The following is a 13,299-nucleotide window of genomic DNA, read 5'->3' as shown; positions in this document are numbered from 1 at the left end:
GCAATCCATACACACATAGGTGGTTGAACTTTTGGAGGTAAGTGGGGCCTAATGGAAAGAACTGTTTATGATTCAGAAATCCTGAATTTCCGTTTGGAAAACAAAGTCATTTGAAATATGGTTTAACTTGGGGAACAGATGACTATGTGTTGTGAAGAAGGATAAAGATCGTGTAGAGTCATTGAATACCCAATAGGATGAATTCCATTTGTTGGCTGACTGCGTTTCTTTCGCCTTCTAGCCAGTAATGGTCTTGGGAGAGTATCTGAGCCTTCGCGATGTAAGTGGTAATTTGCTGTGAGGCTCCTGGTAGAGCTTTTATTTTCTCCATTCGGGAGCTGCTCCTTTCCCCATTTCCATGTTCTTGCCTTACCTTCAGACAAGAGCACTGGACTTGCAGCAGTTATTTTATGACCATGAGGTAAAGGCCAAACCAGACATGGGCCCGATAGCACTAAGCTATTGACATTCTATCATCAGGCACATAATGCCAAACTTTATATTGTGTGAGAAAAGCCCTGATAAGTAACTGCAGTCAAATTTCCTGTCATTTCCAGCCAAAGCACAGCCAAACAGATAGAATCGTTGGGGCTTTCTTATTAATTTGTTGGAACTCTTGATATGTATTAGTGAAATTCACATTTGTTTTTTTATATGAGTTGCAAATTTTCCCCATATTTTGATTTGTCTTTGACCTTGCTTAAGGTGTTTGTTGTTTGGTTTGGTTTATTTTTTTTGCCAGGCAGAATCTTATTTATGTGATTTTTTAAAATTTTTAATGGGTTTTAGATGGTATGCCATTCTTAGAAAGACCTTTTCTCCTATAAGATTATTTTTAAATTCTCCTAGTTTAGTTTCAGTGCTTTAATAGTTTCATTTCTACTTTGAAGTTCCTGATACAGATAGAATTTAATTTTATTATAAGTGTCTACTATGTTCCAAAGCTTATTCTTAGCCTCTGGCAGTATAAAATGGTCAAATCAGACAAAAATCCCCTACATTCTGGGGATCTTATTTCTAGATGAGTGGAGATGGGAGATTGAAAATGAGCATGGAATAAGATAACCCTATGCAGCAGAGGAAAAGTGGAGCAGGGGAAGGGGAGGGCAGAGGTGGCTTTCATCATGCGGTCAAGAGAAGGTACGCAGAGAATATGACATTTGAGGGGGTGGGGAGGAGATGAAACGAGATGACGGAAGGTGTTTGTGGCTATATGGAGGAAGACTGTTCTAAGTAAAATTAAAGTATCTTGGTGAGAGCATACTTTGCACATTACAGAACAAGCCAAGAGACCATTCTGGCTAGGGCTCAGTGAATTCACATGGGTGTTAGAATACTCAGCCATTTAAAATCAAAAGGGCAGCACTTACCCAAAGACAGAGTTCAGAGGGTTAGGAAAGAGATGAGGCAGAGCTAGGACTATGGTGTGGCAAGTGAGGCCCTGAGGTCATTAAGTTTAAGGACATTCACATGAACTCAGGGTTGAGATCAGGAAAATGAGGAAGAGAGATACAAATGAAGTAAAAGTGACTATTCATAATTGTTATAAACTATGGTTTTTACTAATGTACTTTATATTTGAGGCTTTTTAATAAAAAAATGTAAAGACAGATAGTAAATAGTGTCAAATATGAAGGGTTTCCAAAAGTTCACGAAAAATTCCATTATCTTTTAATTCAATTATTTCATGAACTTTTTGAAGTCCTCTCATATTGACAAGATTTAAAAAAATGTAAACACCCTAAAATCAAACAAGGCTAAAAAAAAAAATCAAACGAGGCCTTCAAAAACCAAAATAAAGTAATCTAATGTCAACTGAAAAAGGTATATGAATGTCTTATGCAGTCAATTCATAGGCATCAAATAAAAAACTTAATACATAAGCAACATACTTATCATCACTGATAATCAGAGATATATAAACTCCAATTGATCAAGATTTATTAAATATAGCAATATATCCAGTAGACAAGTATTCTTTTAAAATTATCTCAGTGTTGGCTATGATCCAATGAGTAATATTAGTGGAAATGGAAACATCCATAAACTCGCTAAAAGTGAAGCATCAAGCTGAATCAAACACTTAAAAAATATGCTCACCTTTGTTTCTACATGAATCAAAATTATGAATTTAGTGAATCAACATCTACAGGGTCTATCCTAAGGAAATAATCAGAAATATTTATAAAGATTTGTGGGACTATAAAGTCTTTTTCCCAGCTTTGTCTCCTCCAAAAATATGTCAAACATTAGAGGCTATTTGGCAGAATATGGTGGGTGGTCAGATACTTAAAGACATCCTCCCTGAAGGCAGTCAGTTGCCAGATGACTGTCTGGTCACACAGGTAGGGCCCACTCCCTGCTGTTAAGGAGAATGGGATACTTCTCCCTAAAGGCTTGAGACCATTAGTTTGGTCTCTGTAGGTGGGGTTTATACCCTACTGATAATGGTTTCTATAGTGAGCCAGAGAACAGGTCAAACCGGCTCTGTGACATCCAAAGTTAGGCCACCATCCTGTATATAGGATCCACCCATCTTGCCACATTTATACCCCCAATCCCTCCTCTTCCTATTGAGTGGATACCCCTAGATCACCCCCTACCATTACTGTATTACCTATAGCACAACCCCTTCCTGTGACGTATGTCTTCACCTGTAATTAGGGGGCTTGCATGTCCCTAGAGAATATAAAAGCCTTGGTTAGCAATAAATATCTCTCTCTCTCCACGTGGACCACCAAGTGAGGTTGAGGTGAGCATGCTACCATGAAATGTGTCTGACTCCATTATTTTAATCTCCCTTCTATCTCTCATGCTCTCTATGACTTTACTATAATCTTTATTTATTATCATTGTACAATTGCACCTATCGGACCTGTGATGATGTGTTAGGGCAGGTACCCTGACAAAGATTTAGTTCATGATGTTCACTAAAAGGCAATTAATGGAAATAACCATAATTGTTGATAACAGGAAAATCAACGTAAAATTTAAAATAATTTTTATTTTTCATAAGATTAAATTTTATGTGATGAGGATTGCTAAAATTTTTGATGACATGAAATACTTATGATAAAGTATTAAGCAAAAAGTCAGGATTCAAAGCTAAATATATATTTCATAAATAACTACATATTGTATTTGAATACACTATATGTACATATAATGCAGTGAATACATTACTTAAAATCTTAATTTAGCTTTCAAAGTATATATAATCAGAAATCTTTTTGTGGTAGAGCTAAGGACTCTTTTAAATATTGTTTATCTAAATGATATTTAAGCTCTTCTTTCTCAAATAAACCATATGCTTATAACTGTTTTAACATATTTAACAAGGATTAAGAACTATTCATAAGCTCTGTGTAGGTATACACATATATACATTTTTGCCATATGTAAGAACACTCCAAAACATTTAAAAAGCTGTAATGATGGAAGTGAAGCAGGGCATGGGGAAGTTTGCAAGAGTGAAAGGTCACAGAGGTAAATATTCGTTTCAGGCATTCCTTCCACAGGGGTGATCTACAAATAAATGCTTGAATACACATGTAGGCTGAACAAATATAGAAGGGAGCGTGGGAGTATATCTACAATCATATGTAGATTTGACAGAGAATATTTGTATATGTATATTTACCTTCGCAGCAATTGTACCTGTGAATATAGTAGAGCAAGCAAGGGGCAAAATTAGGAAAACATTTTTAGACACAACTAAAGACCTTGAGAAAATGAGTTGCTGAGCCTGTGGGCTCATGGCCATAGTTTGGGGGACACTGAAGTCAATTGGCATAGTTCAGTCCACAAAGTCAGTGTTCTATATGCTACTATAGTCACTGGGGTCTTAACAGCTCCTGAGTAGCCATCAAAGTGCAACTACTGGTTTCTCCTTATTCATCGGAAAGATGAAAAGTGAATGACACATGGAAACAACTAGTCCTATAGACTAATCCCCACACAAATATCAATCTCTACAGTGCTGAGACCAGAAGAATTAGCCGGTGCTCAGCGATGACTGCCAATTGTCCTGAAAAGGGCCACATTAGATGATCCTAGATCACATGGGAAGAAAATGTGGAACAAACCTCAAAATCATAAAAGAGATCAGTATAACTGCTCAGCTAGGAATATGGGGACCCTTGCTACCCTTCAGTTTTGGAACTGAGCTCACGTTGTTAGAAAAATCTTCCATTTAAAATCAAAAGAGCAGCATTTACCAAAGGACAAAGTTCAAAGGGTTAAAAAGAGGGAGTAATGGAAAAACAGGGAAAAGGATAAGTGATGGTACACTGAAGGGATTGCACTGCATGAATTGGAACAACACGTGTATGTACTGTTGAATGTAAACTTGATGATCTATGCTGTAAGCCTTCACTTAATTCACAAGAAAAAGTTAAACAAAATTTAAAGTTTTACTTGGATGTAGTTCCTCTCATTGCAATGCATTTAATATTACAATATATTTTCATAGTTTCTACCTCATAAGCATTTATTACTTTAACACCAAAAACTTTTTCACATATTAAAAAAAGGGAAAGGAAATAATTGAAACTTCAACTCTCAAAATAGACCAACATAGATCAGGAGAAGCAGCTCAAGGACCGGAAAGAGCTGTCAAAAGGGACTTGACTAATCACCTGCAAATCACAGCCTCTCCTAGACAACAAGCTCCAGTTTGCAGATCATCCATCAGCTGCAGGCCAGTTGACTTGCTCCGCCACTGGTCCAGACAAGGAGCAAAGTGATTGGATTAATATACTGAGTCTTTTCAAGAATTAAAGGATGTTTTATATGTTTATACACACATCAAGTATAAGATTGTTTTCCTAATGTAACCTTTTCACAAAAATGAGATACACTTTTTTTTGAGATACATTTTTTTCTTAAAAAAATTTTATTATTAATTGGGAGTTAACACATATATCATCCCATAGTTCAATCACATCAAGCAGAATTGTACAATTGCTACCACAATCAGTTTCCCAATGTTCTTTTTCTTCCTGGACTCCTTGACCTTGTCTCCCTTTTACTCTACCACCAGCCCTGTTCCCCCGCTTCCCCCCCACCAGAAACCCTTATTCTACTTGCTGTCTTGATCAGTCCTGGGTTTCATACACCAAAACACAGAAAAACATGTAACAATCTATGAGGGTGACCTCCAATGACATAACACCTCAGAGAATCACCCCAATATGAACAAACAAAAACAAAACAAATTCTTTTATTAATCTATGTTTTTGCCTTTGTAGAACTTCTAACTTTCAGAACCACATAAAGCAGAATACAAAAAGAAGAAGCAGCGCACTGTCGGGGGTGGAGGAGCCAGCTTCTCTAGCAGAGACATAATGGATGCTCTTCCATGCACCATCTCCTGGCTCCATTTCCATCTAGGAAATGCAATAGTGTAATAGAGCAGGAGACACTAGACCCTGAGTATTTTACCAGGTGTTTTTCAAACAGATTATGATTCTAGCATTCCAATTAGATTTCTATTTACCTATTTATTTTAGAGTGAGGGTTTACAATCATTAAAATTCTTCAGAAGTTCCTAGTGCAGAGCTGGTGATAATGACCAATTACTGAAGCAATAGCCATTACTCCTAAGGCAACACTGCAGCCATATCCAATTCCTACAGTGACCGCAGGAAGATGCCCTTTATCTCCCTTTCTACATTATAGTCTCACCATTTATTCTAAGGATGGAGCAGAACCCAAAAGGAATGAAGTTGATGTTCTATGTCTATTTTTTGCCATTGATAGAATATAGAATTTAATAGAATACATAATTCATAAAGTGAGCTATGATGATGAATTTATCAAAACGCTGAGTTATGAGATGACTTGTGGGAAATCAAGGTAAGTCCATCATTACTGAACAGGGAGCACCACCTGGAATTTCAAAAGGAAGGAAAAGAGGATAAGATACTTGCAACTATGCATAAATAATGGATTAAGCAGGGATTCTACATTGATTTATATAGCTCTCTAGAGTCAGATAATTCAGCTGGCTATTTATTGAACACTCAGTTCCTTGTGGAAAGACGGTCGCATTTTGAATGTCTCTATGGCAAAAAACCAAAAATGAACTAGATTCCGGAGAGGGGGAAAATTCTATACAAGGTCCCTAGATGGTGCAAACACTTTGTTTCAAATCCACCCAGGAGCAGAAGGAGAGAAAAAGTCATGGTTGAAAAGTCTTCAAAGGTTACAGCCAAGAAAGTCCAGTGGGAGCACTTCTGCTCCAGACACACGTGGTTACGAACAACTGAAATGGCAAGAAGTTCTGTTTAGTAACAGATACGTCATTACCATTTTGCAAAGTTTAAAAGTAGATATAAATGAAGTTGTCTGAAGGCCACGTGAGTTGCTGTCATTTCCATGGCCTGAATTTTAGGAAGAATCCACAGTTTGAAGGTCAATTTTCCACAATAAACCCAATCACACTTGCTTGGTGGTCAGGCTTGACATCCACTTGCAGATTAATCAGACTAATTAAGGAGAAACATCATCTATTTACCCTGATGGGTTAGTGAGCTACACACTGAGCTGCCAACCACACGGCCAGTGGCTCAAACCTATCAAAGGCTCCTTGGAAGAAAGACGAGATCCTCTGCTGCCATAAGAGTTACAGTCTCAGACCACCCAACGGAGTGGTGCTGCTCGATCCTGAGGGCACTTACGAGTCAGAATGCAGCTGATAGCAGTGAGTTTAGGTTTTTTACCTTCGAGGCTTTCGACTCATCAAAAATTAGACTCAGAAACCCATAGGGATAGTTCTATGCTGTCCTACAAGGTAGAATTCTGAGCTATAAGTCAGAGTCCTCTTGATGGCAGTGAGTGAATGAGTGAGTGAGTGAGTGAGTGAGTGAGTGAGTGAGTGAGTGAGTGACTGTGTTAGGCAGGGTTCTCTAGAGAAACAAAACCAGGACACTTATGATAATATACATATAAGAGGATAGGTTTATACAGAAAGAAGGAATATAAGAGCTAATTAGTATATATCTGTGTTCTATTATATATATGAATTATATGTATAAATATGTTATATATAAGGAATATAACAGCTAATTAGTACAGAAAGTTCAGTTCAATGCACTTCCATGGAACAGCTAATATATTGGAAGTCCTTCAACTCACTTGGGCTGCCAAGTCCAAGGTCAAGAAAGCAGACAGCAGTCCTTCTCAGGCAAAGCAAGTAGAGCCTGCCCCCAGGCAGCAAACAGCAGGGTGGGTCACTAACAGTCAGTAGCTTGGGAGCTTAGCGAAGCAGGCCCAGGTGGATAGTGAACACAAGCAATGCAAGGTGACAAGATCCACAGCCTCAAGCTCAAGTGATGTACCCACCAGCAGCGTGGCAAAGCAGCTCTCAAAGGAGCCTCAAGCTCTAGCAACATGAAGTACAGGTTGGCTTGGCCCACAGTTGGTGTAGCTTATAGGTTGAGGCAGAGAAATAGCTAAAGCAACAGCACTCTCTGATCAACAGAGAGCAAGAGTGTGGGGGGTGTGGTGGGGAGGGGCAGGCCTTGCAGAGCCATTTATCTCTTTGCCCTCCAATCAAACTATGACTTGATTAATCCCACATGTGCCTATTGGCCAGGTTGGCACACTAAATGTAATTATCACAGTGACTGAATCGCTGAGTTAGTGATTTTTGGAAATAAGCTCTTTTGGTAATCTATATCATCCTACTCTAAATTTCTTTTTTTTTTATCAACTTATTGGGGCTCATACAATTCATCACAATACATAGATCAATTGTGTAAAGCACATCTATACATTTGTTGCCCTCATTATTCCCAAAATTCGCTTTCCTCTTGGGTTCCTGGAATCAGCTCATTTTCCTTTTCCCACCTCCCCCTCCCTTCCTCCTCCCCTCTCCCCCATGCACCCTTGATAATTTATAAATTATTATTGTATCTTATATTACACTGCCCGGCGTCTCCCTTCACCCACCCCTCTGCTGCCCGTCCCCCAGAGAGGAGGTTATATGTAGATCCCTGTGATCAATTCCCCTTTCTACACCCCTCTTCCCTCCTGGTATCGCCACTGTCACCCCTGGTCCTGAGAGGTTCATCTGTCCTAGATTCCCTGTGTTTCCAATTCCCATCTGTACCGCTGTGCATCATCTGGTCTAACCAGGTCTGCTCTAAGTTTCTTACCTACTTCTGTAATTCCCATTGCTCCTCTTTCTCTCAACCCCCTCAGCTCTGTTCTCTGGAGACTCCAGGTTATGAAGAACAACATCTTTAAATTATCGACAATGAATGTTCCTCATGGACAATTCTCCCCTTGAATCTTTCTCAGGTGGATTCTTCTTACTCTTTTACCCACCAAACTACTAAGCCCAAAGTACAAGGATAGATTTATTGTTCTACTTACTCCTCAGTGCTTTTTGAAAGTCATTATTTCCTCATCAAAATATATCCTTCTTTCTACGTAAACTGATCAAAGTAAGTTGGTTTTGATAATAAAATTGTATATACACTGTGCAGCTCTGGTTTTTAATTTTTCCTGTGTAGGGTCTTTTTTTCATAATGAGGTTTATATCTATTGTATTTTGTCATTGTTGGCAGCCTTCTTGACTCTACTATGTATTTTTCTATGATTTCAGTATATGAAACCTGGATGTGTGAATCTATAGAAACAATAAGAATTAGGGCTCCTGGGGGATGCTGCAAAGGAAGTGGGAGGGGGGGGGAGAAAAATAAGAGGGAGCTGATATCAAGGAGTACAAAAAGGAAGAAACTATGTTTAAACTGCTTGTGGTAGTGATGGTATGATACTGCTTGATATAATTGAACTATGAAATGATATGATGTCTGGATTAGGTACTAATAAAATAGTTTGAAAGGGGAAAAAAGTATTCATTGACGACCCAGACTCCATGAAAATAATAAATAATATTGTCAATCTTGAATGAGTTCACTTTTTACCCTTCCATTAGTTTGTAAATGATATATTCTGCTTATTTTTTTAATAGTTTACCTAGAGATCACAAAAAAACAGAAAAGAACTTCACTGCCAATGAGTCAATGCTGCCTCATAGTGACCCCGTGTGGGTTTGGAGACTGTTTATGAGAATAGAGAGCCTAGTCTTTCTCTCAAGAAGCAATGATGGTTTTGAACTGCTGACCAGGCAGATTGCAACCCATTGTGTAACCACTACGTCACTGGGGCTCCCAGAGATTACAAATGCATCCTTTATTTACCAGAGGTTTTGATCTGCAATGTCTGCCACTCAAAGCCACCTGGCACACCTCAGGAGAAAAGACAGGGCTCTCTTAAAGCGGTCAAGTCTCTGATGCCCTGCCGGCAGCGGCAGTTCTCCCTTGTCCGGCAGGGTCTCTGTAAGTCAGCATGGACTCAATGGCAGTGAATTTGATTTTTGGTTTTGTTTTGTTTTGATTAGAGCAGTGGTTCTCAATCTTCCTCATGCTGAGACCCTTTAATACAGCTCCTCATGTTGTGGTGACCCCCAGCCATAACATTATTTTTGCTGCTACTTCATAACTGTAATTTTGCTACTGTTATGAATCGCAATGTAAATATTTGATACGCAGGCTGTATTTTCATTGTTACAAATTGAAAGTAATGAAAGCATAGTGATGAATCACAAAAACAATATATAACTATATATTGTGAAATATTTATTTCTAATTACAAATAAATGAAATTTTGTCTTGAAGCATGGTGTAGCATGGGTAACCGTCTTAATAGAACAACAGTAAACTACATTGCTACATTTTGCGACAGTAAGTGTAAAAAGGCAACATCAGTGTGAAGGCTGAGATAGCTTCTTTCTCACCAGATAAGCGTAGATGCATGTGGTCGGACCTGCCTGGACACCGATAGAGGAGCCGTGTTTTGGTTCCTATGACAATCAGAAATATGTGTTTTTTCTGATGGTCTTAGGTGACCCCTGTGAAAAGGTCATTCGACTCCCAAATGGGTCATGACCCACAAGTTGAGAACCACTGGGTTAGAGTATATTCAATAATATGAACCTCCTCCCAAGATCTTAGAACTTTGTTTGTCCTCAGTACTAGTTAGTTGGCTGTAAGTCACTTGAAGATCTATGAAAGTGTAGGAGTGGAATCCAACTTGTCAATCAGGTCCTGGACTGATGATGTTTCCGTGGGGGTGTGGCCTTCCTATAAGGGGGACCCCGGGACCCTCCCTCTCTCTGTCCTTTCACCTTCCTGCTTACTGGGACTCTGCCATTAACCCTGAGAGCTGCCAGTGCTCCTCCCTATTTCCACTGACCTTGGATCCACACTCACCGGCCAGTGATCTTCTTGCATTCTGTGTCATTGCATGTGGCTATGTAAATCTATAATGGGGGTTATGGAATTGAGTTGGACTGGATTAGGATGTCTTCTTGATATGTAATTACTTCTAAATATAAAGCGCTTTCTTATACAAAGCTCTTTCTTATACATAGATGAGTGTCATTGGAATTGTTTCTCTATTCAACCCTGCCTAACACACCCTCATTCAAACTTACATGTTTATTGTCAAGTATTTTACACATTAAAGAAATGAAGAAAAAAAATAAGACAGTCTAATTATTTTTTATACAATATCCATTCAGATTTTCCCTGTTCATTGCTCTTTTTCTTTTTCTATGTCTCTGAGATTCCTTCCAGGATCATTTTCCTTCTATCTGAATAGTAACCATTAGAATTTCCTTTAGTGTGATTAACTGTTTCTGTTGATCTGATATTTTTCTTCATTTTAAAATTTTTAATAAGAGTATTTTTTTATTGGGTGAAGTTTCTTTTCTTTTTAATAGCACTCAGAGAATATTTGTACTGGGTGAAGACTTCTGGCTTCATTGTTGCTGCAGATGAGTCATCTACAAATTTAAGTCAGACTTGAATGAAGAACCCTTTGTTTTAAGAGATGACTTTAGACATTTCGATCATATGTGTATCTGTGGAAGAATATGTAGAGAAAGTCTTAATCTACATTATTTCATAACTTTTGTTTTTCCAGATTCTTTGCTGTTTTATTTACTTTCTAACTAATATCATATAGTCTCTATTTACCTTGTTTGCCCCCATCCCATGCTCTGCCTAAGGAATATGGAAATTATAATCCCTTTTTAAACTAATGTCTTAAACACATATATTTATTAATTTGTCAGCTTCAGAAATAAAACAGTAGATATTCAACACTTTCCAAATTTTTGTCATGTTCTATAACTTTTGTTTCTTTGTATTACTGTCAAGTGATTGGTTTTGAATAATGTAACCTTTGTTCAAATCATAACAATTATATATACATCTGTTTTCTACTAAAATGTTTCTGCTTTATTGGATTTAATCTTGACAATTCATTGTTTATACTACATCTTCTGCAGTCATGCATGGTTTCTTATTTTGTTTTATCCTTTGATTAGCTAGTTTTAAACATAAGTAGTTTTTTTAAGTACTACATTTTCAAAAATGTCTTTCTATGGTCATTGTACGTTGAAGTTCACTCAAATAGTTATGAATCTTGGTTCACACCTTTCAATAAAGAATTAATCAATAAATAATATTTTAATACATTCCAGCAATAGTTGTACAAAGTACTAGAAATAGTCTCTTTGGTCAAAGGGATGACGTAGGAAAAGGAATTTCAAATCAGTTAAATATTACCATAAAGGGTATACAGGAACTATCAGACTGTAGTATAAAATTATTTAGTTTGAAGAGTGAAGAAAATATTCTTGAAGAAGTGATATTTAAATGGAGATGAGACCTAAAAGATGAGTAGGAATCAATGGGCAAATCATGATAAGGGAGATGACAGAAAAACAGGCAGTACTGGAAGTAGGAGAGGAAAGTGCTCTTTCAGGTGAAATTGACCATCAAAGAGTGTAGCTTATCCCCAGAACTCAGACTATACAAATGGCAACCATTTGGTGTTCAGGTGATTCATTTATATCTACTCTAGTTTTTGTTTGCTTGCTTATTTATTTATTTAGTACTGTTAGTATGTGTATTAGTCAGGTTTCTAGAAAAGCAGAGTTGAATACATACATTCAGGGAGAACCAATGAAGTAAATAGAAACTACATGTGTATATGAATATATATCATTACATATAGAGATTTATTTTAAGAAACTGATTCATGAAAATATGATGAATGGCAAATCCAATATCCACAGGACATATGACAGGGTATAAATCCTGGTAGTCTTTTCCCCAAAATTGGTAGGCCAGATAGTGAGCATGGAAAATCAGCAAGATTTTTCTCTTAGAGTCTTAAGGCACAATCTTTCTCCTAATTGAAAACATATTTATTGAAAATGCTCTTTTTCAACAACATAAATAATGAGTATATACAATGGAACTCACAAGATGGAATCCACAAAGATCAAATCAATTACATCTGTGGAAAGAGATAATAGAGAAGCTCAGTATAATTAGCCAATATAAGCGCAGGAGCCAAATAAGCAACAGACCATCAATTGCTCATACACAAGTTCAAATTGAAGCTGAAGAAAATTTTTTAAAGTACATGAGAGCCAAAATATGATCTTAAGCATATCATCCCTGAATTTAGAAATCTGAATTTACTACACATTGAACACCAGAGACAGATGACATGATGAACTGTGAGAACATCATACATGAAGAAAGCAAATGGGAATCTCTACCTTGACACCTTGCAGTAAGAAGTCTCTTTTCTTCCACTCCTGGAAGCTGCATTTGCAGTTATCATTAGCTGAAAGAGTTACCCAGAATCTGGATCAGTGGATGTTTTCTTACAGACACCAGTGGATAGGAAGGAATGAAAGTGGAACATCCAAGAAGCAAGGTCTGAAGCTCACTGAACTAGATGTGAACTTTATGGGCAGCAGTTATATTAATCATCTGTGCAACACTATGCTAATCCATGTGAAGTCATTGTGTCCTCATCAGGCCCACTGAAAATGTAACAGCAGTCAAGAAATGCAACAACTCCAGCCCAGATCAAAGGACTACCAGTTATACCACTTGCTCTTGAGTCATCTCCAACCCATCATGACTTCATGTGTATCAGAATAGAGCTGTGATCCATATAGTTTCCAATGTCTGGTTTTCCAGAGTAGCTCACCAGATCATTTTTCCTAATGAACTTGAACCTTCACCATTTCTGTTAACAGCTGAGTGTGTTACCCATCTGTACCACCAAGAAACTCCTCAGAGAAGTAGATTTAGATAGCACAAACTGAAATATCTAGGGATATACACCCGACTGAAAAAAGAAAAGATTTGTACAAGGAAAACTACAGAACACTATAACAAGAAACCAAGAGTGACCTCAACA

The sequence above is a fragment of the Echinops telfairi genome, unplaced genomic scaffold (genome assembly GCF_000313985.2).
Source record: "Echinops telfairi isolate 266 unplaced genomic scaffold, ASM31398v2 ScPeMD7_7424;HRSCAF=8462, whole genome shotgun sequence".
NCBI classification, from domain to species: domain Eukaryota; kingdom Metazoa; phylum Chordata; class Mammalia; order Afrosoricida; family Tenrecidae; genus Echinops; species Echinops telfairi.
Note: the sequence above shows the minus strand (reverse complement) of the source record.